The sequence below is a fragment of the Euprymna scolopes genome, chromosome 9 (assembly GCF_053919585.1).
Source record: "Euprymna scolopes isolate OS-2025 chromosome 9, ASM5391958v1, whole genome shotgun sequence".
NCBI lineage: Eukaryota > Metazoa > Mollusca > Cephalopoda > Sepiida > Sepiolidae > Euprymna > Euprymna scolopes.
Window position 1 is genome coordinate 1418839 of NC_136490.1, and position 25420 is coordinate 1444258.

The 25420-nt window shown below is 23.2% G+C and overlaps 1 protein-coding gene across 36 annotated transcripts in view; it reads right to left on the reverse strand.

Annotated features, from left to right (window-relative positions):
* LOC145284419 (TBC1 domain family member 5-like) overlaps positions 1-25420 on the reverse strand; it is a 331181-nt gene that overhangs the window by 191169 nt on the left and 114592 nt on the right. The gene's annotated exons all lie outside the window — the stretch shown is intronic.

The following is a 25420-nucleotide window of genomic DNA, read 5'->3' on the forward strand; positions in this document are numbered from 1 at the left end:
TAGGACTGCATGCATGTCACACTGCAATGTCCAAGAAAGCGGCATACATGATACTTTTGAAGCCAGACTGCACCATGATGAAATTTCTTTTTATATCAAGATTTGTTGCAAATTGTCATCATCGTCCATTGCCATGCTGCTAGCTGCATCTTGGCCGTTTGTGATTTTTTTTTCTTTAAGTCGCCTGCCCCACCGCAATCGAAGAGAACGACGGCACAGCAATGCACAATTCCAACACTTTCGAACCGGGGATGAATATATCGTGCCAGTGGAGCTATGCGAATACTGCTACTGCAAATGTCATTGCTGAAGAGTCTACGCTCACCTCCTTCCTCTCCCCCATTTACTCATCATCTTTGTGTGCCTTCGTTATCTCCAGCTCTCAACAATGCGAAGATGACTCACAGAATCTCGGAGAACGTTGCTCTTCACTTACACCTTTCGTTACCTGAACAATCAACATGTATATCAAGACTGAAGAACTGAAATGGACTCCAATTGAATACACACTGAAATACACAACGTATTCGGATTTATATTAAAACGTCTTAAAACGACAAAATGTGTGTATTCTGCATGAGACGCTAGTATTCATGAAAACTATCAGTTTTAATATGGAGCACGTTATCGCTAAACACCAAACAAATATTTATATATATATATATATATATATATATATATATATATTTTTTTTTTATTATTTAAACCTTGGGGAGTTTTACTTAAATCATTATAAGTTGTTTCAATAGACTGATTTAAGTAAAAATCACCGAGGTTGAAATAATAAAAACATATTTAGCTCTACTAACGTATGGAGCACTTTTTTCCCGTTTTTTTTTTTTTTAGCAAATATACCTCCTTTATATATATATATATATATATATATATATATATATATATATATATATACATACATACATATATATATATTAAATATGTTCAAATATATTGACGAAAAATAGCAATATTTTATCAAAAGTACACGATACATACATAGAGCTATTATAAATGAAATTATATAAGTATCAGAAAAGTCCAAGGTAGATTAATCCACGTTTCGATAATATTCTCTCATCGGGAGTTCAACAAAGACTTAAAATGATTGAATAAAGAGCTAGTGTATATGATAAATCAATAAAAAAGATAAAATAAGAAAAAAAAAAAAAACTTTATTTTCGTAAATTTTACTTTTTATTTCATTCTATCTTTATTTATTTATTTAGTACATTGACCTTTCATTGAATTATTCTAAGTCACTGTTGAGCCCCTGTCAATAGGAGTAGCATCGTCGAAACATGGATTGGTCTACGTAGGGTTTTTCTGATGTTTATGTATATACAGTAGAAACCCGTGATAGGATACGGTTTTTTTTTTCAGGTTACGATGTGGAATACAATGTTTTTTCCGGACCCTGGTTACGGTATTATTTATAATTTGATTATATACATGTGCATTATATACTGCACTGTATTTTGTTATTAACTATTAATGCCGTATCCCGGGGTTCTACTCTGTGTGTGTGTGCGTGTATATATATATATATATATATATATATATGTCAGGTCATGTCATATGCTACTGATACCATGTAACCCAGTACTACCTGCCTCATGGTCGGATCACCGGCGACTAAACTGCTACCCCTACCAGACTTGTTTGGTGAGGAGGGTGGCTAGTCTCCCTGAAGGATTAAAAACAAGACCTTCCAAAGGGCGAATGAACCCTTTTTCGAGGTCAACGACTAACTAGCACCGTGTGTGTTTGTGTGTGTGTTGGGGTGGAGAGGACTCCTGCAAGCCGTGGTGAAGGCAACATTTCTAGGAGAAGCAAATATGATTTAAAAAACCATAAAGCGGGAGACCAGTACCCGCATTAAGCTGGTCTGCAGTTTAACTTGTTGCTGGCTATCTTGCTCTTGCAGGAAGTGTGCGTGATAAAAAAAGAAAGTAGAAAAGATAGATCGTATGCTTGGGGAGTCAACGTTGAAGAAAATGAACGTGTAAAAAAGTTGAGAAATGGCTGACTCCGGCCAGCATGAGGTCGGAAAAGAAAAGTGTACACCGGGCAGGATTTTCAAGTGGTGTTGAGATGGGAGAGTAAAGTGTAATAAATGTATTGTTTAAAAAAGGAAAATAATGCCAACCCTGATTTTTATTTATTTCCTTTGCAACTGCAACGTAACACTATGTACTTACCTGCAAGGTAAAAAAAATAACAGTACACCAAAAATTATGCTAATTCATCCAGAATTTTTATTTTTAAAAATAAATAAAATAAAATTTTATGGGTGGAAATTGTCAGTAGACATTTTTGGCCTTATTAAGGGACATAACTCAAACTTAAATTCAAGTAAGGGAAGAATCAACAAAACCACACCCTAGCCATGTTAAGAATGGCTTTCTAAGTTTGCACAGGGTTTTATTTTTTAAAAACAAAAATACTGGATAAATTTATATAAATTTTGATATTAAATTTTTTTCAACCCAACAGGTACACATTTTGTGTGCAATTCTGCCTTTTAGATATTGAGATTAATCTGGAGAAGTACCATATATTATTTTTAAGTTTCAGTTTGAGGCATTTTCTTTCATTTTTATGTGAGAAACGATTGCTTTCTTAACATCCGGTGTTATTTTTTTTTTTTTTTAATGCCTAGCTGTTTCCTACCCCCCCCCCTCAAGAATCAAAGGAAGAAAATAAAATAAATTAAAAACAAAGTCATAGTTGATGTTTTTTTCTTTAGATCAGGGTTTCCCAAAGAGGGCTTTACAGAGCCCTGGGGTTCCGTGAGTGATGCCGAGGGGCTCCGGAGGACCTTTCTTAAAGAGGATCAAATGTTTTATATGGAAAAATTAAAAACCAAAACCTAAAGACAGTGAGTCAAGTACGATAACTATTAGGCCAGCTTACCACGTTCTTTAAAAAGTGTTTTCAAACCTACTTATACTTAACATAAGGAATCTGTCATGTGAACCATTTATGCATGCGCATTTGTGAAACAGTTGACAAACAGATAAAAATCCAATGACCGCCCCCCCCCCGCCCCCAAGTACCAATTTTTCAATTTTGACCTCTCAGCAGCCCGTTTTTTGTGGATGAAACCAGATTTAAATTTTTCCATGTGATTGAATACCCTATATACCAATTTTCAAGAGAATTGTCCTCACGCACACATATACATTCTCACTTTTATAGATATATAGATTATTAACGTAATCATTAGACTGTGCCACCTTTCTAGAGAGCCGGAGAAATGTACAATATTAAAGGTCATTTGGTTCTTCTGTAAAAATACTGATTTCTATAAATGAATGCTTGTAACCTTTTTTTTTTTTTTAAATATTAACCTCAAATTGTACTGTACGAGCTTACACTGAAAATTGGAAAAGTCCGATGTGAGGTATTGTATGAACAGTCGATTGGCAATCTTGTTCATCTATATTCCAAACGATTGTGCGACCGAACCCAGTGATCATGTGACATGTCAGATTATTCATAATATACAAACATTTACAAATCGTAGTTTTGAACATCCACTCATCTTAGCCAATTCATGAGTCACCAACGAGCCAGAACATGAACGCCGGCAGCGATGGTGCGAAAAACAGCAGTTGTGATCGGCACATTTCCTCTCCTCCTACTCGTTGTTTGTGGTAAGAAAAAAAAATGATCAACTCAAATGGTTAAGATTTTTTTTTAACCATTAAAAAGCGGAATAACAATGTTATTAAAATCGCCCATCACTTTCGCCATAAATTGCCAATGACAATAGCCTTATGGTGGTTGTGACTAAACAGTGTGTGTATCCATTGAAAACAAGACTACATACGAGTATTTATGAAAATAAAACTGATTTTTTTTTAACCCTTATTCACCTCAAACAAGACATATTGCCACTTGGACGTAAGGGGTCCTATTTGGGATCGTATCTACAGAGGATTATGTAGAGAATTAAGAAAGATATGTGTTTGCATTACATTTAAACTTTTCTATGTTAGTACAGTCAGAGAAGCAGGTAACAGAGAGGGAATTCCAAAATTTAGTAGTTCGAGGAAATAAATTATTAAAGTAGAAGGCTTCCTGTCATCTAGCAACCTCAAAAGTGAAGGGGTGGGATTTTGCTGCTTGTCAGGTTAGTCAAAAGTATTTACATCAAGGGAGCACACGTGGAATTAATAAAGGGTTACATTTAAAATTCTGTGAAGATTCCCAAGTTTGACAGCAAATTTCCAGAATTTGTTAAGATACAAAGAAAGACAGGGTTCAAAAAAGGTCACCAACCTGATAGGTCCTGAACTGTCATCTAGGCTCATCGACGAAATGTTGCATCCCTCTGCCTGTTTTACAAGTATTTTAATGATGAATGCTCTGACGAACTACAAGCACTTGTACCCCCTTGACGTAAATACCCTTGACAAACCTGACAAGCAGCTAAATTCCACCCCTACATAACAGAGATACCCAGGTGTAAGAAAGCCTTCTACTCCAATAGTTTCTTCCCCAGAATTGCTAGACTTTGGAATTCCATTCCAGGGCCGCTGCAAGGAAGGTGGGCTCTCTCTACCGTGCTAGAAAACTTTTAACACCCGAAAGTATCCTGTACCTCTATAAGGCCACTATTCGCCTATGTATGGAGTATTGCTGTCATATTTGGGCTGGTGCATCGGCTACTAGTCTCTCGCTCCTTGACAGGGTTCAAAAGAGAGTCGCAAATCTGATAGGCCCTAAACTGGCATCAAAACTTCAGCCTCTGTCCCATCGTCGAAACGTTGCATCCCTCTGCCTGTTCTACAAGTACTATAATGGTGAATGCTCTGAAGAACTGCAAGCACTTGTGCCCCCACGACGTGAACACCCTCGACAGACCCGACAAGCTGCAAAATCCCACCCCCACACTGTAGAGATCCCGAGATGTAAAAGATCCTTCTACTCCAGTAGTTTCTTCCCCAGAATTGCTAGACTTTGGAATTCCATTCCGGGTCACTGCTTCCCCAACTGTACTGACATGCATAAGTTCAAGTGCAACGTGAACCAACATCTCGCTGCCCTAATCCCTACATAGTACCCCAGTAGATGTTTCCCCTGATAGTAGCCCCCTACACCAAAGTGGCAATGTGCCTTGTTTGGGGTGAAAATGTAATAAAAAAAAAAAAAGAAAAAAAGAAACTCCCTTGCGGGATTCTGCTTTCCCAACTGTACTGACTTGCAAAAGTTCAAGCGTAATGTGAACAAACATCTTGCTGCTCATCTCCTTTCATAATATCCCTGCAACTTACGTCCGCAATAGTAGCCCCCTACTTCAAAGTGGTACTGTGCCTTGTTTTGGGTGAAAATTGAATAAAATTAAAAAAAAATAAAAAAAAAAAAGGGGGGGGGTCAGAGGTCAGATCATATAAAACATTGTGAAAAATAGCACTCAAAATGTGAACAAAATGAGTTCAAATAATACAAATTAAGATTTTATACATTTGAAAATAAATTGTTCCCAGATCAAAAACACTCATAAATACAATTCTCTTGCCTCGTCACCTTATTGTTGTGATAATTTCTTGAAAGACAATGGCAACTTATTGTTTGTCATATTTCCAAAACCCCAACATGCATTCCTGGAACCATACTGATGAACAACATTGCTAAAGTCATAAAATACAGTTGCTGTTACTTGAAATTGAGTAGAGAAAAATCTTAAACCAATATAAGTAGGTCCTGTCACCCTCTACGTTAATATACATGTATATACTAGAAATAATCTATACATAAAATTAACCATTTCGTTAGGCCTGGTACTATAGAGGACACATCCTTTTTAAACATGGAACGCAGAGGTAGATCCGATATAAATGAACAGAAACTATCCATCAGCCATAGAGTATCGATATACTGTACGATGGAGAGGTATGTCTGAGGACTTATTACATTTTGTTTTTATCTTAACTGAGACACCCGAGTGGTCAAAAGATCCCAGTGGAGACAGAACAGAAGATGAACATAACTAAGGGCAAGTTGTCTAAAAACTAGAAACAAATGAATGGATAAAAAAGCAAGAAATAGAATAAAACAAAAAATAAATAAAATGAATAAATGAATAAATAAAACTTGTCAATAGGAAAATGAAGTCGCCATCAAAAAAGAAAAAAACAACCATAAAAACCCAAGATAGGAAAGTAGCTATGATAAGAGTATAATATTACTTCAGATCAAAGTGAAAGCTTAGGCCAATAAATAACCGCCAGGTTAAAAGAATACCAACACCTCTCTACTGCAACAGCTTAAGCACACAAAATCGTACCTTCCCCCTCTCCTCCCTTCATCACACCTCCCTCCAAAAACCTCTACTGCCCACATCCACAAAGTATATATCCCACTTTCTTTTTGACTCCTGTTTCAATATCAATTCTTTTTTTTTTTTTTTTTTTGCTTGATGAGGCATTATCCTTGAATTGGGATTCCACTGAAACATGTATACACATATGTAAACAACAATGTTTGTACAATAAACAGCCTATAGATATATGTGTGTGTGTGTGTGTTTATATATACATAGTGTGTTATCAGGGCTATGACAACAGCATATTCTTTTCATTGTTTTGACTCAAGTGTGTATCAGTTGATATCTTATATGCTTTTATAAAGAGTGATGTAGTTCTCGGTTGAGTAACTGTGTCTAACTGTCGGATATATACTCGAGAGTCAAAACAAAGAAAAGAATATGCTGTTGTCATAAAATGAGGACATCATATTATGTATTTTATATTGTGTTGTCTTGATTTCTGCGAAAATATTATCTGCATGCTCGATTATGAAAACTGATAATCATGAAACTTGATTGAATTTTGACTTTGAATTTATTCGTATATGAAGATTACCGGAATTTTATTTTTTAAATATGTTTTGGTGCACTGACAGAGTCAGAAGCACAGGTTTTATATCAGAGTTTTCCTTTTCCTGACAAAATCTATCGATCCATCACACTGAGAAGGCTAACCATGCACCATGGTTCTAGACCAGATATTTCTATCTATCTACTTATATGTAAAATGCACTTTGCATGTATGAGTTTGTCCCCTATGGACTCCGAAATGGCTGGGTGGACTTTTTTTTAAATTTCACACAAATGTACTTTACATGTCTCGGAGTGTTCGTAGACAGGTTTTGTATTTGAATGTCTTTGATAAGTATCAAAAATTTGATTAAAGAAAGAACAGTTCCATTTTGACCAAAGTTATACAAATTATTATACCTTTTACAATCGAATATCACAAGTACATTTGAGAAGTTTTATCATTACACAAGCAGAAGAGCCCGGCATATAAAATTAATAGATTCTTTGCTAAGACCAGGGTGCGTTTGAAATTCTGTTTCAATCAAAACTGAACCATGATACTTGACTTTTACATTTTAAACTTTAATTCAAGCCATTATATAAAAATAATTTTATAAAATCAACAGTAGGTTATCTACAAAGTATTGTAGACTAAGTCAGTGTGGAGAGGCATGTGGAGCTTCCTCCCGGTGCATCGTGATACGTCTCCAGCTAGAGCAAGCAATTGATTTGATTGACATTGGCTATTTCATTGAAAATTGGCAATTTTACCGATTCCAATGAGAATAAAACTATTGGAAGTGTGGAACATTCATTGTTCCTCATTCAATATCGGGCAAAGTCGATTCTCCCTGCTAGAATATAGATAGTTTTTCAATAATTTTTTTAACTAAATTCAAAAGAAGAAATTTGCAGCAAAATCAATTTCGTCCAGAAATTTGTAAAATAACGTTTTGATTCACTTTTTATGAAAGTCCAAAATATAGAGTAAAGTGAATTCTCTTCATAATAAAAACATCCCTGAAAATACCTCTAAATAAATTATTCAAATTGTCACATTTAAAAAAAAAATAATGTTTAATATATTTTTTTAATTTTCCAAATGCACTACTATTAGAAAATCAAATGAAACTATTTTAAATAGTTTTTATATACTTCACTAATTAGAACGTTTCAATAATTAAAAAGGGGAGGGTATATTTATCATTACAGATTTTGTCAATTAAATTTCATTTCTTGTGTAGATAGATCTTTTAAACCAACACATTTCTGGTGAAAAGATTACATAGTTACAGGTCATGTTGAAATAAGTAAAAATTCCAAATATTACAAAAAATAATCCAGTGGAAAATTAATTACAATTAAATATAGAATCAATCGAACTATCATTTTATTGTATGTTTTAATAAGGAAGAAGTGTGCAACCAATTCAGTATGACAAACAAGGTAAATAACATTTGACTTTAAGTATCCCCCATTTTTAAACAAAAAATCTCAGAACATAATTGGGGATGATTTTTGTTAAAAATACATTTAGCACATCTACTGGATCATTTTTCATAATTGTTTAAAAAAAATATATATTTTTGGAATTTTGTTTTATCAAAGTTATCAAAATCCATTGCTGTTAGAAATCAAATGAAAATATTTTTAATACTTTTATACTTCATTCATTAGAAAGTTCCAAACACAAAACACAAAATCGAGTACACTCAACATCAAGTACACTCAACATCGTCTTACCATCAATGCTTACCCTGTGAACTCGGAGGATGGGAAATTCCCATATGCACAAAACAGAAAAATGCACATATGCATTGAAAAAAACAAAAATACCCTAACTAAGGGTTAGGATAATGAGTAAACGTTGGATAAAATGATGGTTAAAATTATTACGAATTTGCCAGGATTCGAACCTGGAATCTTCTAATCCGTAGTCAGACGCGTTATCTATTGCGCCACAAGTCCTATCCGTATGCCGAAAGATGTTACTGCAACTGTATACAGACACAGCTAAATTCATGGGCAGATAAATTTTTCGACAAGTTTATGAAACAGCCCAAAAACCCTTATTTCAGGCTTTTTGTGTGACTCGGCACTGTTCATTACAAACTATATATAGATAACGACAATCTATGGACTCACACCTTTCAGAGAAAAAAGAATTTTTCAATTTGGTGCATCCATTCGGAAGTTAGTATATAGGTACACACACATAAGTAAACATTTAAAATTTTATCAATAGTAGAGATAGATGATGTTACAGTTTTTGTTAAGTAAATTTCTGCCAAAGGGAGATAAATATCAATTTAATAGTGGACTTATTTTCCTTATTTTGCAACAGGTAAGTTATTTAAGCAATTCTGAAGCTGAAGTCTATCATTTCAAAAGAAATAATTTTCCTAAAAATTAGGTTTTAGCTTTATCTAATGGAAAATAACGAATATAGTAATATTTATATCTTTAATTCCTAGAAATCAATTTAGCCATAAACGAAAGAAATAATCTAATTATTATTAGTAGATAACTGCATGCCTATATTATAGGTGCAAGTGTATATTATAAATACTTTGATGTTATTTTTGCAAATTTATAATTTTGTTAGTTTTATTATGAAGTTTTCAATTTACTATAGATTGGTCATATTGATATTTTTTTAAATAAATAGAGTGAAATTATTTCTGATTTTACATTAAGTAAATTAGTTTTAATTTTTATAATAAAGAATACTTCTGTTATTACAAAACATAGATCCAGTTTTATAAGATTCTGCTTTTTCAAAATTGTCCATTGTATAGAATCAGAAAGATGTCTATTCTTACACTGTATCCAGAAAAAAGTGAGTTGGTGTATCTACTATTATTAAAGTAATGGGCATATGAAGTAATATTTCGTTTTATTTTTATGCAGTGAATACAATATATTTAAACTAGTTTCTATCATTATTATTGTTGGGTTTATCAACACATACATAAATTACATTATTTTATATGTAATGATTATTTAATAGGCAATTACTTTTAGTTTTACAATTACAATTATTAGTTGTTTCCGTTACATTCAAATTTTTACTAGCTTCAAATTTTTCAAATCATATTGTAGTGAGAGCTAATTATATTTTAGTCTGAATTAGTGACCATAGATTATAAAATTCTTGTTGTATTTGCCATTCATAATTTTTACTTATGATAAGATTTAAAAAATTTTTCAAAGGATTTTCAAAAATTTTCTAGCAATATTAGTTTCAACATTCATTGACAAAGGAGGATTAAACCATGTAAAATATTTTCTTGAGATGCTATTTTCATACTATTTAGACTACTCTTCTCATCTTGGAAGTTATTCACTTAACGTTTCAGTCCATGTAATCGCCAATCTTCTTTAGGAGTAACTTGTCAAACTCTGGAATTTTTATGTTGAACTCAGCGCAATGGATAAAGTACTTGGTGATATTCAGTTGAGAAAGCTACATTCATTGAAATTGAAGGTTTAATATTTAGTTAGGGTGACATAAAAATACAATTCTGAATCACTTAGGATATGCTACCTTCATGGATTAAATACAGACTTCCATTTGAAATTATGTGCAAATTCCCTAGTTCGACAAAGATTCCCAAGTTTAACAAAATACACTTAAAGAAGGTAGAAGGTTACATCAACTGAAATATGCAAAAAAAAAAAAAAAAAAAAAAAAAAAAAAACTCAAGATGAGAACAATAGTCAGAAGAATCCAAATAATCCTCATCTCAAAAATTAATAAATTTAATAAATATTAACAGCATAAAATTGAATTGATTTTAACTTGTTTAGCAAATCATGTTAATGAAATAGGCAATAATGATGTATTAACTCTATATAATTAAAACAATTCCAAAATGCATAATTTTTAAGTTGTGTTATCAACAATGATTTTCACCATATTAATGTCTTTATTGTTACTATATAATCTTATGTTTTTATTGCTACTATATAATAGTATGTTTTTATTGTTACTATGTAATCTTATGTTTTTATTGTTACTATGTAATCTTATGTTTTTATTGTTACTATGTAATCTTATGTTTTTATTGTTACTATGTAATCTTATGTTTTTATTGTTACTATGTAATCTTATGTTTTTATTGTTACTATGTAATCTTATGTTTTTATTGTTACTATGTAATCTTATGTTTTTATTGTTACTATGTAATCTTATGTTTTTATTGTTACTATGTAATCTTATGTTTTTATTGTTACTATGTAATCTTATGTTTTTATTGTTACTATGTAATCTTATGTTTTTATTGTTACTATGTAATCTTATGTTTTTATTGTTACTATGTAATCTTATGTTTTTATTGTTACTATGTAATCTTATGTTTTTATTGTTACTATGTAATCTTATGTTTTTATTGTTACTATGTAATCTTATGTTTTTATTGTTACTATGTAATCTTATGTTTTTATTGTTACTATGTAATCTTATGTTTTTATTGTTACTATGTAATCTTATGTTTTTATTGTTACTATGTAATCTTATGTTTTTATTGTTACTATGTAATCTTATGTTTTTATTGTTACTATGTAATCTTATGTTTTTATTGTTACTATGTAATCTTATGTTTTTATTGTTACTATGTAATCTTATGTTTTTATTGTTACTATGTAATCTTATGTTTTTATTGTTACTATGTAATCTTATGTTTTTATTGTTACTATGTAATCTTATGTTTTTATTGTTACTATGTAATCTTATGTTTTTATTGTTACTATGTAATCTTATGTTTTTATTGTTACTATGTAATCTTATGTTTTTATTGTTACTATGTAATCTTATGTTTTTATTGTTACTATGTAATCTTATGTTTTTATTGTTACTATGTAATCTTATGTTTTTATTGTTTCTATATAATCTTATGTTTTTATTGTTTCTATATAATCTTATGTTTTTATTGTTTCTATATAATCTTATGTTTTTATTGTTTCTATATAATCTTATGTTTTTATTGTTTCTATATAATCTTATGTTTTTATTGTTTCTATATAATCTTATGTTTTTATTGTTTCTATATAAACTTATGTTTTTATTGTTTCTATATAATCTTATGTTTTTATTGTTTCTATATAATCTTATGTTTTTATTGTTTCTATATAATCTTATGTTTTTATTGTTTCTATATAATCTTATGTTTTTATTGTTTCTATATAATCTTATGTTTTTATTGTTTCTATATAATCTTATGTTTTTATTGTTTCTATATAATCTTATGTTTTTATTGTTTCTATATAATCTTATGTTTTTATTGTTTCTATATAATCTTATGTTTTTATTGTTTCTATATAATCTTATGTTTTTATTGTTTCTATATAATCTTATGTTTTAATTGTTTCTATATAATCTTATGTTTTTATTGTTTCTATATAATCTTATGTTTTTATTGTTTCTATATAATCTTATGTTTTTATTGTTTCTATATAATCTTATGTTTTTATTGTTTCTATGTAATCTTATGTTTTTATTGTTTCTATGTAATCTTATGTTTTTATTGTTTCTATGTAATCTTATGTTTTTATTGTTTCTATATAATCTTATGTTTTTATTGTTTCTATATAATCTTATGTTTTTATTGTTTCTATATAATCTTATGTTTTTATTGTTTCTATATAATCTTATGTTTTTATTGTTTCTATATAATCTTATGTTTTTATTGTTTCTATATAATCTTATGTTTTTATTGTTTCTATATAATCTTATGTTTTTATTGTTTCTACATAATCTTATGTTTTTATTGTTTCTATATAATCTTATGTTTTTATTGTTTCTATATAATTTTATGTTTTTATTGTTTCTATATAATCTTATGTTTTTATTGTTTCTATGTAATCTTATGTTTTTATTGTTTCTATGTAATCTTATGTTTTTATTGTTTCTATATAAACTTATGTTTTTATTGTTTCTATATAATCTTATGTTTTTATTGTTTCTATATAAACTTATGTTTTTATTGTTTCTATATAATCTTATGTTTTTATTGTTTCTATATAATCTCATGTTTTTATTGTTTCTATGTAATCTCATGTTTTTATTGTTTCTATATAATCTCATGTTTTTATTGTTTCTATATAATCTCATGTTTTTATTGTTTCTATATAATCTCATGTTTTTATTGTTTCTATATAATCTCATGTTTTTATTGTTTCTATATAATCTTATGTTTTTATTGTTTCTATATAATCTTATGTTTTTATTGTTTCTATATAATCTTATGTTTTTATTGTTTCTATATAATCTTATGTTTTTATTGTTTCTATATAATCTTATGTTTTTATTGTTTCTATATAATCTTATGTTTTTATTGTTTCTATATAATCTTATGTTTTTTTTGTTTCTATATAATCTTATGTTTTTATTGTTTCTATATAATCTTATGTTTTTATTGTTTCTATATAATCTTATGTTTTTATTGTTTCTATATAATCTTATGTTTTTATTGTTTCTATGTAATCTTATGTTTTTATTGTTTCTATGTAATCATGTTTTTATTGTTTCTATGTAATCATGTTTTTATTGTTTCTATATAATCTCATGTTTTTATTGTTTCTATGTAATCATGTTTTTATTGTTTCTATGTAATCATGTTTTTATTGTTTCTATGTAATCTTATGTTTTTATTGTTTCTATGTAATCTTATGTTTTTATTGTTTCTATGTAATCATGTTTTTATTGTTTCTATATAATCTCATGTTTTTATTGTTTCTATATAATCTCATGTTTTTATTGTTTCTATATAATCTTATGTTTTTATTGTTTCTATATAATCTTATGTGTTTATTGTTTCTATATAATCTTATGTTTTTATTGTTTCTATATAATCTTATGTTTTTATTGTTTCTATATAATCTTATGTTTTTATTGTTTCTATATAATCTTATGTTTTTATTGTTTCTATATAATCTTGTTTTTATTGTTTCTATATAATCTTATGTTTTTATTGTTTCTATATAATCTTATGTTTTTATTATTTCTATGTAATCTTATGTTTTTATTGTTTCTATATAATCTTGTTTTTATTGTTTCTATATAATCTTATGTTTTTATTGTTTCTATATAATCTTATGTTTTTATTGTTTCTATATAATCTTATGTTTTTATTATTTCTATATAATCTTATGTTTTTATTGTTTCTATGTAATCTTATGTTTTTATTGTTTCTATGTAATCTTATGTTTTTATTGTTTCTATATAATCTTAGGTTTTAATATTTCTATATAATCTTATGTTTTTATTGTTTCTATATAATCTTATGTTTTTATTGTTTCTATATAATCTTATTAAATTTATTAAATTTTGTTTCTATATAATCTTATGTTTTTATTGTTTCTATATAAGTATATAACTATTTAACAATAAATTTTGTTTCTATATAATCTTATGTTTTTATTGTTTCTATATAATCTTATGTTTTTATTGTTTCTATATAATCTTATGTTTTTATTGTTTCTATATAATCTTATGTTTTTATTGTTTCTATATAATCTTATGTTTTTATTGTTTCTATATAATCTTATGTTTTTATTGTTTCTATATAATCTTATGTTTTTATTGTTTCTATATAATCTTATGTTTTTATTGTTTCTATATAATCTTATGTTTTTATTGCTACTATGTAATCTTATGTTTTTATTGTTTCTATGTAATCTTATGTTTTTATTGTTTCTATATAATCTTATGTTTTTATTGTTTCTATGTAATCTTATGTTTTTATTGTTTCTATGTAATCTTATGTTTTTATTGTTTCTATGTAATCATGTTTTTATTGTTTCTATGTAATCATGTTTTTATTGTTTCTATATAATCTCATGTTTTTATTGTTTCTATGTAATCATGTTTTTATTGTTTCTATGTAATCTTATGTTTTTATTGTTTCTATGTAATCTTACGTTTTTATTGTTTCTATGTAATCTTATGTTTTTATTGTTTCTATGTAATCATGTTTTTATTGTTTCTATATAATCTCATGTTTTTATTGTTTCTATATAATCTTATGTTTTTATTGTTTCTATATAATCTTATGTTTTTATTGTTTCTATATAATCTTATGTTTTTATTGTTTCTATATAATCTTATGTTTTTATTGTTTCTATATAATCTTATGTTTTTATTGTTTCTATATAATCTTATGTTTTTATTGTTTCTATATAATCTTATGTTTTTATTGTTTCTATATAATCTTGTTTTTATTGTTTCTATATAATCTTATGTTTTTATTGTTTCTATATAATCTTATGTTTTTATTGTTTCTATATAATCTTATGTTTTTATTATTTCTATATAATCTTAAGTTTTTATTGTTTCTATGTAATCTTATGTTTTTATTGTTTCTATGTAATCTTATGTTTTTATTGTTTCTATATAATCTTAGGTTTTAATATTTCTATATAATCTTATGTTTTTATTGTTTCTATATAATTTATGTTTTTATTGTTTCTATATAATCTTATTAAATTTATTAAATTTTGTTTCTATATAATCTTATGTTTTTATTGTTTCTATATAAGTATATAACTATTAAACAATAAATTTTGTTTCTATATAATCTTATGTTTTTATTGTTTCTATATAATCTTATGTTTTTATTGTTTCTATATAATCTTATGTTTTTATTGTTTCTATATAATCTTATGTTTTTATTGTTTCTATATAATCTTATGTTTTTATTGTTTCTATATAATCTTATGTTTTTATTGTTTCTATATAATCTTATGTTTTTATTGTTTCTATATAATCTTATGTTTTTATTGTTTCTATATAATCTTATGTTTTTATTGTTTCTATATAATCTTATGTTTTTATTGTTTCTATATAATCTTATGTTTTTATTGTTTCTATATAATCTTATGTTTTTATTGTTTCTATATAATCTTATGTTTTTATTGTTTCTATATAATCTTATGTTTTTATTGTTTCTATATAATCTTATGTTTTTATTGTTTCTATATAATCTTATGTTTTTATTGTTTCTATATAATCTTATGTTTTTATTGTTTCTATATAATCTTATGTTTTTATTGTTTCTATATAATCTTATGTTTTTATTGTTTCTATATAATCTTATGTTTTTATTGTTTCTATATAATCTTATGTTTTTATTGTTTCTATATAATCTTATGTTTTTATTGTTTCTATATAATCTTATGTTTTTATTGTTTCTATATAATCTTATGTTTTTATTGTTTCTATATAATCTTATGTTTTTATTGTTTCTATATAATCTTATGTTTTTATTGTTTCTATATAATCTTATGTTTTTATTGTTTCTATATAATCTTATGTTTTTATTGTTTCTATATAATCTTATGTTTTTATTGTTTCTATATAATCTTATGTTTTTATTGTTTCTATATAATCTTATGTTTTTATTGTTTCTATATAATCTTATGTTTTTATTGTTTCTATATAATCTTATGTTTTTATTATTTCTATATAATCTTATGTTTTTATTGTTTCTATGTAATCTTATGTTTTTATTGTTTCTATGTAATCTTATGTTTTTATTGTTTCTATATAATCTCATGTTTTTATTGTTTCTATATAATCTTATGTTTTTATTGTTTCTATATAATCTCATGTTTTTATTGTTTCTATATAATCTTATGTTTTTATTGTTTCTATATAATCTTATGTTTTTATTGTTTCTATATAATCTTATATTTTTTATTGTTTCTATATAATCTTATGTTTTTATTGTTTCTATATAATCTTATGTTTTTATTGTTTCTATATAATCTTATGTTTTTATTGTTTCTATATAATCTTATGTTTTTATTGTTTCTATATAATCTTATGTTTTTTTTTGTTTCTATATAATCTTATGTTTTTATTGTTTCTATATAATCTTATGTTTTTATTGTTTCTATATAATCTTATGTTTTTATTGTTTCTATATAATCTTATGTTTTTATTGTTTCTATATAATCTTATGTTTTTATTGTTTCTATATAATCTTATGTTTTTATTGCTACTATGTAATCTTATGTTTTTATTGTTTCTATGTAATCTTATGTTTTTATTGTTTCTATGTAATCTTATGTTTTTATTGTTTCTATGTAATCTTATGTTTTTATTGTTTCTATGTAATCTTATGTTTTTATTGTTTCTATGTAATCTTATGTTTTTATTGTTTCTATGTAATCATGTTTTTATTGTTTCTATATAATCTTATGTTTTTATTGTTTCTATATAATCTTATGTTTTTATTATTTCTATATAATCTTATGTTTTTATTGTTTCTATATAATCTTATGTTTTTATTGTTTCTATATAATCTTATGTTTTTATTGTTTCTATATAATCTTATGTTTTTATTGTTTCTATATAATCTTATGTTTTTATTGTTTCTATATAATCTTATGTTTTTATTGTTTCTATATAATCTTATGTTTTTATTGTTTCTATATAATCTTATGTTTTTATTGTTTCTATATAATCTTATGTTTTTATTGTTTCTATATAATCTTGTTTTTATTGTTTCTATATAATCTTATGTTTTTATTGTTTCTATATAATCTTATGTTTTTATTGTTTCTATATAATCTTATGTTTTTATTATTTCTATATAATCTTATGTTTTTATTGTTTCTATGTAATCTTATGTTTTTATTGTTTCTATGTAATCTTATGTTTTTATTGTTTCTATATAATCTTAGGTTTTAATGTTTCTATATAATCTTATGTTTTTATTGTTTCTATATAATCTTATGTTTTTATTGTTTCTATGTAATCTTATGTTTTTATTGTTTCTATATAAACTTATGTTTTTATTGTTTCTATATAATCTTATGTTTTTATTGTTTCTATATAATCTTATGTTTTTATTGTTTCTATATAATCTTATGTTTTTATTGTTTCTATATAATCTTATGTTTTTATTGTTTCTATATAATCTTATGTTTTTATTGTTTCTATATAATCTTATGTTTTTATTGTTTCTATATAATCTTATGTTTTTATTGTTTCTATATAATCTTATGTTTTTATTGTTTCTATATAATCTTATGTTTTTATTGTTTCTATATAATCTTATGTGTTTATTGTTTCTATATAATCTTATGTTTTTATTGTTTCTATATAAACTTATGTTTTTATTGTTTCTATATAATCTTATGTTTTTATTGTTTCTATGTAATATTATGTTTTTATTGTTTCTATATAATCTTATGTTTTTATTGTTTCTATATAATCTTATGTTTTTATTGTTTCTATATAATCTTATGTTTTTATTGTTTCTATATAATCTTATGTTTTTATTGTTTCTATATAATCTTATGTTTTTATTGTTTCTATATAATCTTATTAAATTTATTGAATTTTGTTTCTATATAATCTTATGTTTTTATTGTTTCTATATAAGTATATAACTATTTAACAATAAATTTTGTTTCTATATAATCTTATGTTTTTATTGTTTCTATATAATCTTATGTTTTTATTGTTTCTATATAATCTTATGTTTTTATTGTTTCTATATAATCTTATGTTTTTATTGTTTCTATATAATCTTATGTTTTTATTGTTTCTATATAATCTTATGTTTTTATTGTTTCTATATAATCTTATGTTTTTATTGTTTCTATATAATCTTATGTTTTTATTGTTTCTATATAATCTTATGTTTTTATTGTTTCTATATAATCTTATGTTTTTATTGTTTCTATATAATCTTATGTTTTTATTGTTTCTATATAATCTTATGTTTTTATTGTTTCTATATAATCTTATGTTTTTATTGCTACTATGTAATCTTATGTTTTTATTGTTTCTATATAATCTTATGTTTTTATTGTTTCTATGTAATCTTATGTTTTTATTGTTTCTATGTAATCTTATGTTTTTATTGTTTCTATGTAATCATGTTTTTATTGTTTCTATATAATCTCATGTTTTTATTGTTTCTATGTAATCATGTTTTTATTGTTTCTATGTAATCTTATGTTTTTATTGTTTCTATATAATCTTGTTTTTATTGTTTCTATATAATCTTATGTTTTTATTGTTTCTATATAATCTTATGTTTTTATTGTTTCTATATAATCTTATGTTTTTATTATTTCTATATAATCTTATGTTTTTATTGTTTCTATGTAATCTTATGTTTTTATTGTTTCTATGTAATCTTATGTTTTTATTGTTTCTATATAATCTTAGGTTTTAATATTTCTATATAATCTTATGTTTTTATTGTTTCTATATAATTTATGTTTTTATTGTTTCTATATAATCTTATTAAATTTATTAAATTTTGTTTCTATATAATCTTATGTTTTTATTGTTTCTATATAAGTATATAACTATTTAACAATAAATTTTGTTTCTATATAATCTTATGTTTTTATTGTTTCTATATAATCTTATGTTTTTATTGTTTCTATATAATCTTATGTTTTTATTGTTTCTATATAATCTTATGTTTTTATTGTTTCTATATAATCTTATGTTTTTATTGTTTCTATATAATCTTATGTTTTTATTGTTTCTATATAATCTTATGTTTTTATTGTTTCTATATAATCTTATGTTTTTATTGTTTCTATATAATCTTATGTTTTTATTGCTACTATGTAATCTTATGTTTTTATTGTTTCTATGTAATCTTATGTTTTTATTGTTTCTATATAATCTTATGTTTTTATTGTTTCTATGTAATCTTATGTTTTTATTGTTTCTATGTAATCTTATGTTTTTATTGTTTCTATGTAATCATGTTTTTATTGTTTCTATGTAATCATGTTTTTATTGTTTCTATATAATCTCATGTTTTTATTGTTTCTATGTAATCATGTTTTTATTGTTTCTATGTAATCTTATGTTTTTATTGTTTCTATGTAATCTTACGTTTTTATTGTTTCTATGTAATCTTATGTTTTTATTGTTTCTATGTAATCATGTTTTTATTGTTTCTATATAATCTCATGTTTTTATTGTTTCTATATAATCTTATGTTTTTATTGTTTCTATATAATCTTATGTTTTTATTGTTTCTATATAATCTTATGTTTTTATTGTTTCTATATAATCTTATGTTTTTATTGTTTCTATATAATCTTATGTTTTTATTGTTTCTATATAATCTTATGTTTTTATTGTTTCTATATAATCTTATGTTTTTATTGTTTCTATATAATCTTATGTTTTTATTGTTTCTATATAATCTTGTTTTTATTGTTTCTATATAATCTTATGTTTTTATTGTTTCTATATAATCTTATGTTTTTATTGTTTCTATATAATCTTATGTTTTTATTATTTCTATATAATCTTAAGTTTTTATTGTTTCTATGTAATCTTATGTTTTTATTGTTTCTATGTAATCTTATGTTTTTATTGTTTCTATATAATCTTAGGTTTTAATATTTCTATATAATCTTATGTTTTTATTGTTTCTATATAATTTATGTTTTTATTGTTTCTATATAATCTTATTAAATTTATTAAATTTTGTTTCTATATAATCTTATGTTTTTATTGTTTCTATATAAGTATATAACTATTAAACAATAAATTTTGTTTCTATATAATCTTATGTTTTTATTGTTTCTATATAATCTTATGTTTTTATTGTTTCTATATAATCTTATGTTTTTATTGTTTCTATATAATCTTATGTTTTTATTGTTTCTATATAATCTTATGTTTTTATTGTTTCTATATAATCTTATGTTTTTATTGTTTCTATATAATCTTATGTTTTTATTGTTTCTATATAATCTTATGTTTTTATTGTTTCTATATAATCTTATGTTTTTATTGTTTCTATATAATCTTATGTTTTTATTGTTTCTATATAATCTTATGTTTTTATTGTTTCTATATAATCTTATGTTTTTATTGTTTCTATATAATCTTATGTTTTTATTGTTTCTATATAATCTTATGTTTTTATTGTTTCTATATAATCTTATGTTTTTATTGTTTCTATATAATCTTATGTTTTTATTGTTTCTATATAATCTTATGTTTTTATTGTTTCTATATAATCTTATGTTTTTATTGTTTCTATATAATCTTATGTTTTTATTGTTTCTATATAATCTTATGTTTTTATTGTTTCTATATAATCTTATGTTTTTATTGTTTCTATATAATCTTATGTTTTTATTGTTTCTATATAATCTTATGTTTTTATTGTTTCTATATAATCTTATGTTTTTATTGTTTCTATATAATCTTATGTTTTTATTGTTTCTATATAATCTTATGTTTTTATTGTTTCTATATAATCTTATGTTTTTATTGTTTCTATATAATCTTATGTTTTTATTGTTTCTATATAATCTTATGTTTTTATTGTTTCTATATAATCTTATGTTTTTATTGTTTCTATATAATCTTATGTTTTTATTATTTCTATATAATCTTATGTTTTTATTGTTTCTATGTAATCTTATGTTTTTATTGTTTCTATGTAATCTTATGTTTTTATTGTTTCTATATAATCTCATGTTTTTATTGTTTCTATATAATCTTATGTTTTTATTGTTTCTATATAATCTCATGTTTTTATTGTTTCTATATAATCTTATGTTTTTATTGTTTCTATATAATCTTATGTTTTTATTGTTTCTATATAATCTTATATTTTTATTGTTTCTATATAATCTTATGTTTTTATTGTTTCTATATAATCTTATGTTTTTATTGTTTCTATATAATCTTATGTTTTTATTGTTTCTATATAATCTTATGTTTTTATTGTTTCTATATAATCTTATGTTTTTTTTGTTTCTATATAATCTTATGTTTTTATTGTTTCTATATAATCTTATGTTTTTATTGTTTCTATATAATCTTATGTTTTTATTGTTTCTATATAATCTTATGTTTTTATTGTTTCTATATAATCTTATGTTTTTATTGTTTCTATATAATCTTATGTTTTTATTGCTACTATGTAATCTTATGTTTTTATTGTTTCTATGTAATCTTATGTTTTTATTGTTTCTATGTAATCTTATGTTTTTATTGTTTCTATGTAATCTTATGTTTTTATTGTTTCTATGTAATCTTATGTTTTTATTGTTTCTATGTAATCTTATGTTTTTATTGTTTCTATGTAATCATGTTTTTATTGTTTCTATATAATCTTATGTTTTTATTGTTTCTATATAATCTTATGTTTTTATTGTTTCTATATAATCTTATGTTTTTATTGTTTCTATATAATCTTATGTTTTTATTGTTTCTATATAATCTTATGTTTTTATTGTTTCTATATAATCTTATGTTTTTATTGTTTCTATATAATCTTATGTTTTTATTGTTTCTATATAATCTTATGTTTTTATTGTTTCTATATAATCTTATGTTTTTATTGTTTCTATATAATCTTATGTTTTTATTGTTTCTATATAATCTTATGTTTTTATTGTTTCTATATAATCTTGTTTTTATTGTTTCTATATAATCTTATGTTTTTATTGTTTCTATATAATCTTATGTTTTTATTGTTTCTATATAATCTTATGTTTTTATTATTTCTATATAATCTTATGTTTTTATTGTTTCTATGTAATCTTATGTTTTTATTGTTTCTATGTAATCTTATGTTTTTATTGTTTCTATATAATCTTAGGTTTTAATGTTTCTATATAATCTTATGTTTTTATTGTTTCTATATAATCTTATGTTTTTATTGTTTCTATGTAATCTTATGTTTTTATTGTTTCTATATAAACTTATGTTTTTATTGTTTCTATATAATCTTATGTTTTTATTGTTTCTATATAATCTTATGTTTTTATTGTTTCTATATAATCTTATGTTTTTATTGTTTCTATATAATCTTATGTTTTTATTGTTTCTATATAATCTTATGTTTTTATTGTTTCTATATAATCTTATGTTTTTATTGTTTCTATATAATCTTATGTTTTTATTGTTTCTATATAATCTTATGTTTTTATTGTTTCTATATAATCTTATGTTTTTATTGTTTCTATATAATCTTATGTGTTTATTGTTTCTATATAATCTTATGTTTTTATTGTTTCTATATAAACTTATGTTTTTATTGTTTCTATATAATCTTATGTTTTTATTGTTTCTATGTAATATTATGTTTTTATTGTTTCTATATAATCTTATGTTTTTATTGTTTCTATATAATCTTATGTTTTTATTGTTTCTATATAATCTTATGTTTTTATTGTTTCTATATAATCTTATGTTTTTATTGTTTCTATATAATCTTATGTTTTTATTGTTTCTATATAATCTTATTAAATTTATTGAATTTTGTTTCTATATAATCTTATGTTTTTATTGTTTCTATATAAGTATATAACTATTTAACAATAAATTTTGTTTCTATATAATCTTATGTTTTTATTGTTTCTATATAATCTTATGTTTTTATTGTTTCTATATAATCTTATGTTTTTATTGTTTCTATATAATCTTATGTTTTTATTGTTTCTATATAATCTTATGTTTTTATTGTTTCTATATAATCTTATGTTTTTATTGTTTCTATATAATCTTATGTTTTTATTGTTTCTATATAATCTTATGTTTTTATTGTTTCTATATAATCTTATGTTTTTATTGTTTCTATATAATCTTATGTTTTTATTGTTTCTATATAATCTTATGTTTTTATTGTTTCTATATAATCTTATGTTTTTATTGTTTCTATATAATCTTATGTTTTTATTGCTACTATGTAATCTTATGTTTTTATTGTTTCTATATAATCTTATGTTTTTATTGTTTCTATGTAATCTTATGGTTTTATTGTTTCTATGTAATCTTATGTTTTTATTGTTTCTATGTAATCTTATGTTTTTATTGTTTCTATGTAATCATGTTTTTATTGTTTCTATATAATCTCATGTTTTTATTGTTTCTATGTAATCATGTTTTTATTGTTTCTATGTAATCTTATGTTTTTATTGTTTCTATATAATCTTATGTTTTTATTGTTTCTATATAATCTTATGTTTTTATTGTTTCTATATAATCTTATGTTTTTATTATTTCTATATAATCTTATGTTTTTATTGTTTCTATGTAATCTTATGTTTTTATTGTTTCTATGTAATCTTATGTTTTTATTGTTTCTATATAATCTTAGGTTTTAATATTTCTATATAATCTTATGTTTTTATTGTTTCTATATAATTTATGTTTTTATTGTTTCTATATAATTTATGTTTTTATTGTTTCTATATAATCTTATTAAATTTATTAAATTTTGTTTCTATATAATCTTATGTTTTTATTGTTTCTATATAAGTATATAACTATTTAACAATAAATTTTGTTTCTATATAATCTTATGTTTTTATTGTTTCTATATAATCTTATGTTTTTATTGTTTCTATATAATCTTATGTTTTTATTGTTTCTATATAATCTTATGTTTTTATTGTTTCTATATAATCTTATGTTTTTATTGTTTCTATATAATCTTATGTTTTTATTGTTTCTATATAATCTTATGTTTTTATTGTTTCTATATAATCTTATGTTTTTATTGTTTCTATATAATCTTATGTTTTTATTGTTTCTATATAATCTTATGTTTTTATTGTTTCTATATAATCTTATATTTTTATTGTTTCTATATAATCTTATGTTTTTATTGTTTCTATATAATCTTATGTTTTTATTGTTTCTATATAATCTTGTTTTTATTGTTTCTATGTAATCTTATGTTTTTATTGTTTCTATGTAATCTCATGTTTTTTTTGTTTCTATATAATCTTATGTTTTTTTTGTTTCTATATAATCTTATGTTTTTATTGTTTCTATATAATCTTATGTTTTTATTGTTTCTATATAATCTTATGTTTTTATTGTTTCTATATAATCTTATGTTTTTATTGTTTCTATATAATCTTATGTTTTTATTGTTTCTATATAATCTTATGTTTTTATTGTTTCTATATAATCTTATGTTTTTATTGTTTCTATATAATCTTATGTTTTTATTGTTTCTATATAATCATGTTTTTATTGTTTCTATATAATCTTATTTTTTATTGTTTCTATATAATCTTATGTTTTTATTGTTTCTATGTAATCTTATGTTTTTATTGTTTCTATGTAATCTCATGTTTTTTTTGTTTCTATATAATCTTATGTTTTTATTGTTTCTATATAATCTTATGTTTTTATTGTTTCTATATAATCTTATGTTTTTATTGTTTCTATATAATCTTATGTTTTTATTGTTTCTATATAATCTTATGTTTTTATTGTTTCTATATAATCTTATTTTTTATTGTTTCTATGTAATATTATGTTTTTATTGTTTCTATGTAATATTATGTTTTTTTTGTTTCTATATAATCTTATGTTTTTATTGTTTCTATATAATCTTACTAGCAAAGATACCCGTGCTTCGCACGGAGCTTTGTTGCGCACTCGGGTACCAAAATCTGTGGGCACCTTTCCAGTAAGTTGATGTTGTAAGAGCAACGATTGCATAAGGTGATTAACATTTTAACTACCTCTTGTAGTGACTGAAATTCAATCAGGAACTTCACAAAACATTTTCATCAAAAAGGAAGGTTACTTGATGTTACATAGTAAATTTTTCATTGAAGTCATTTTCAACT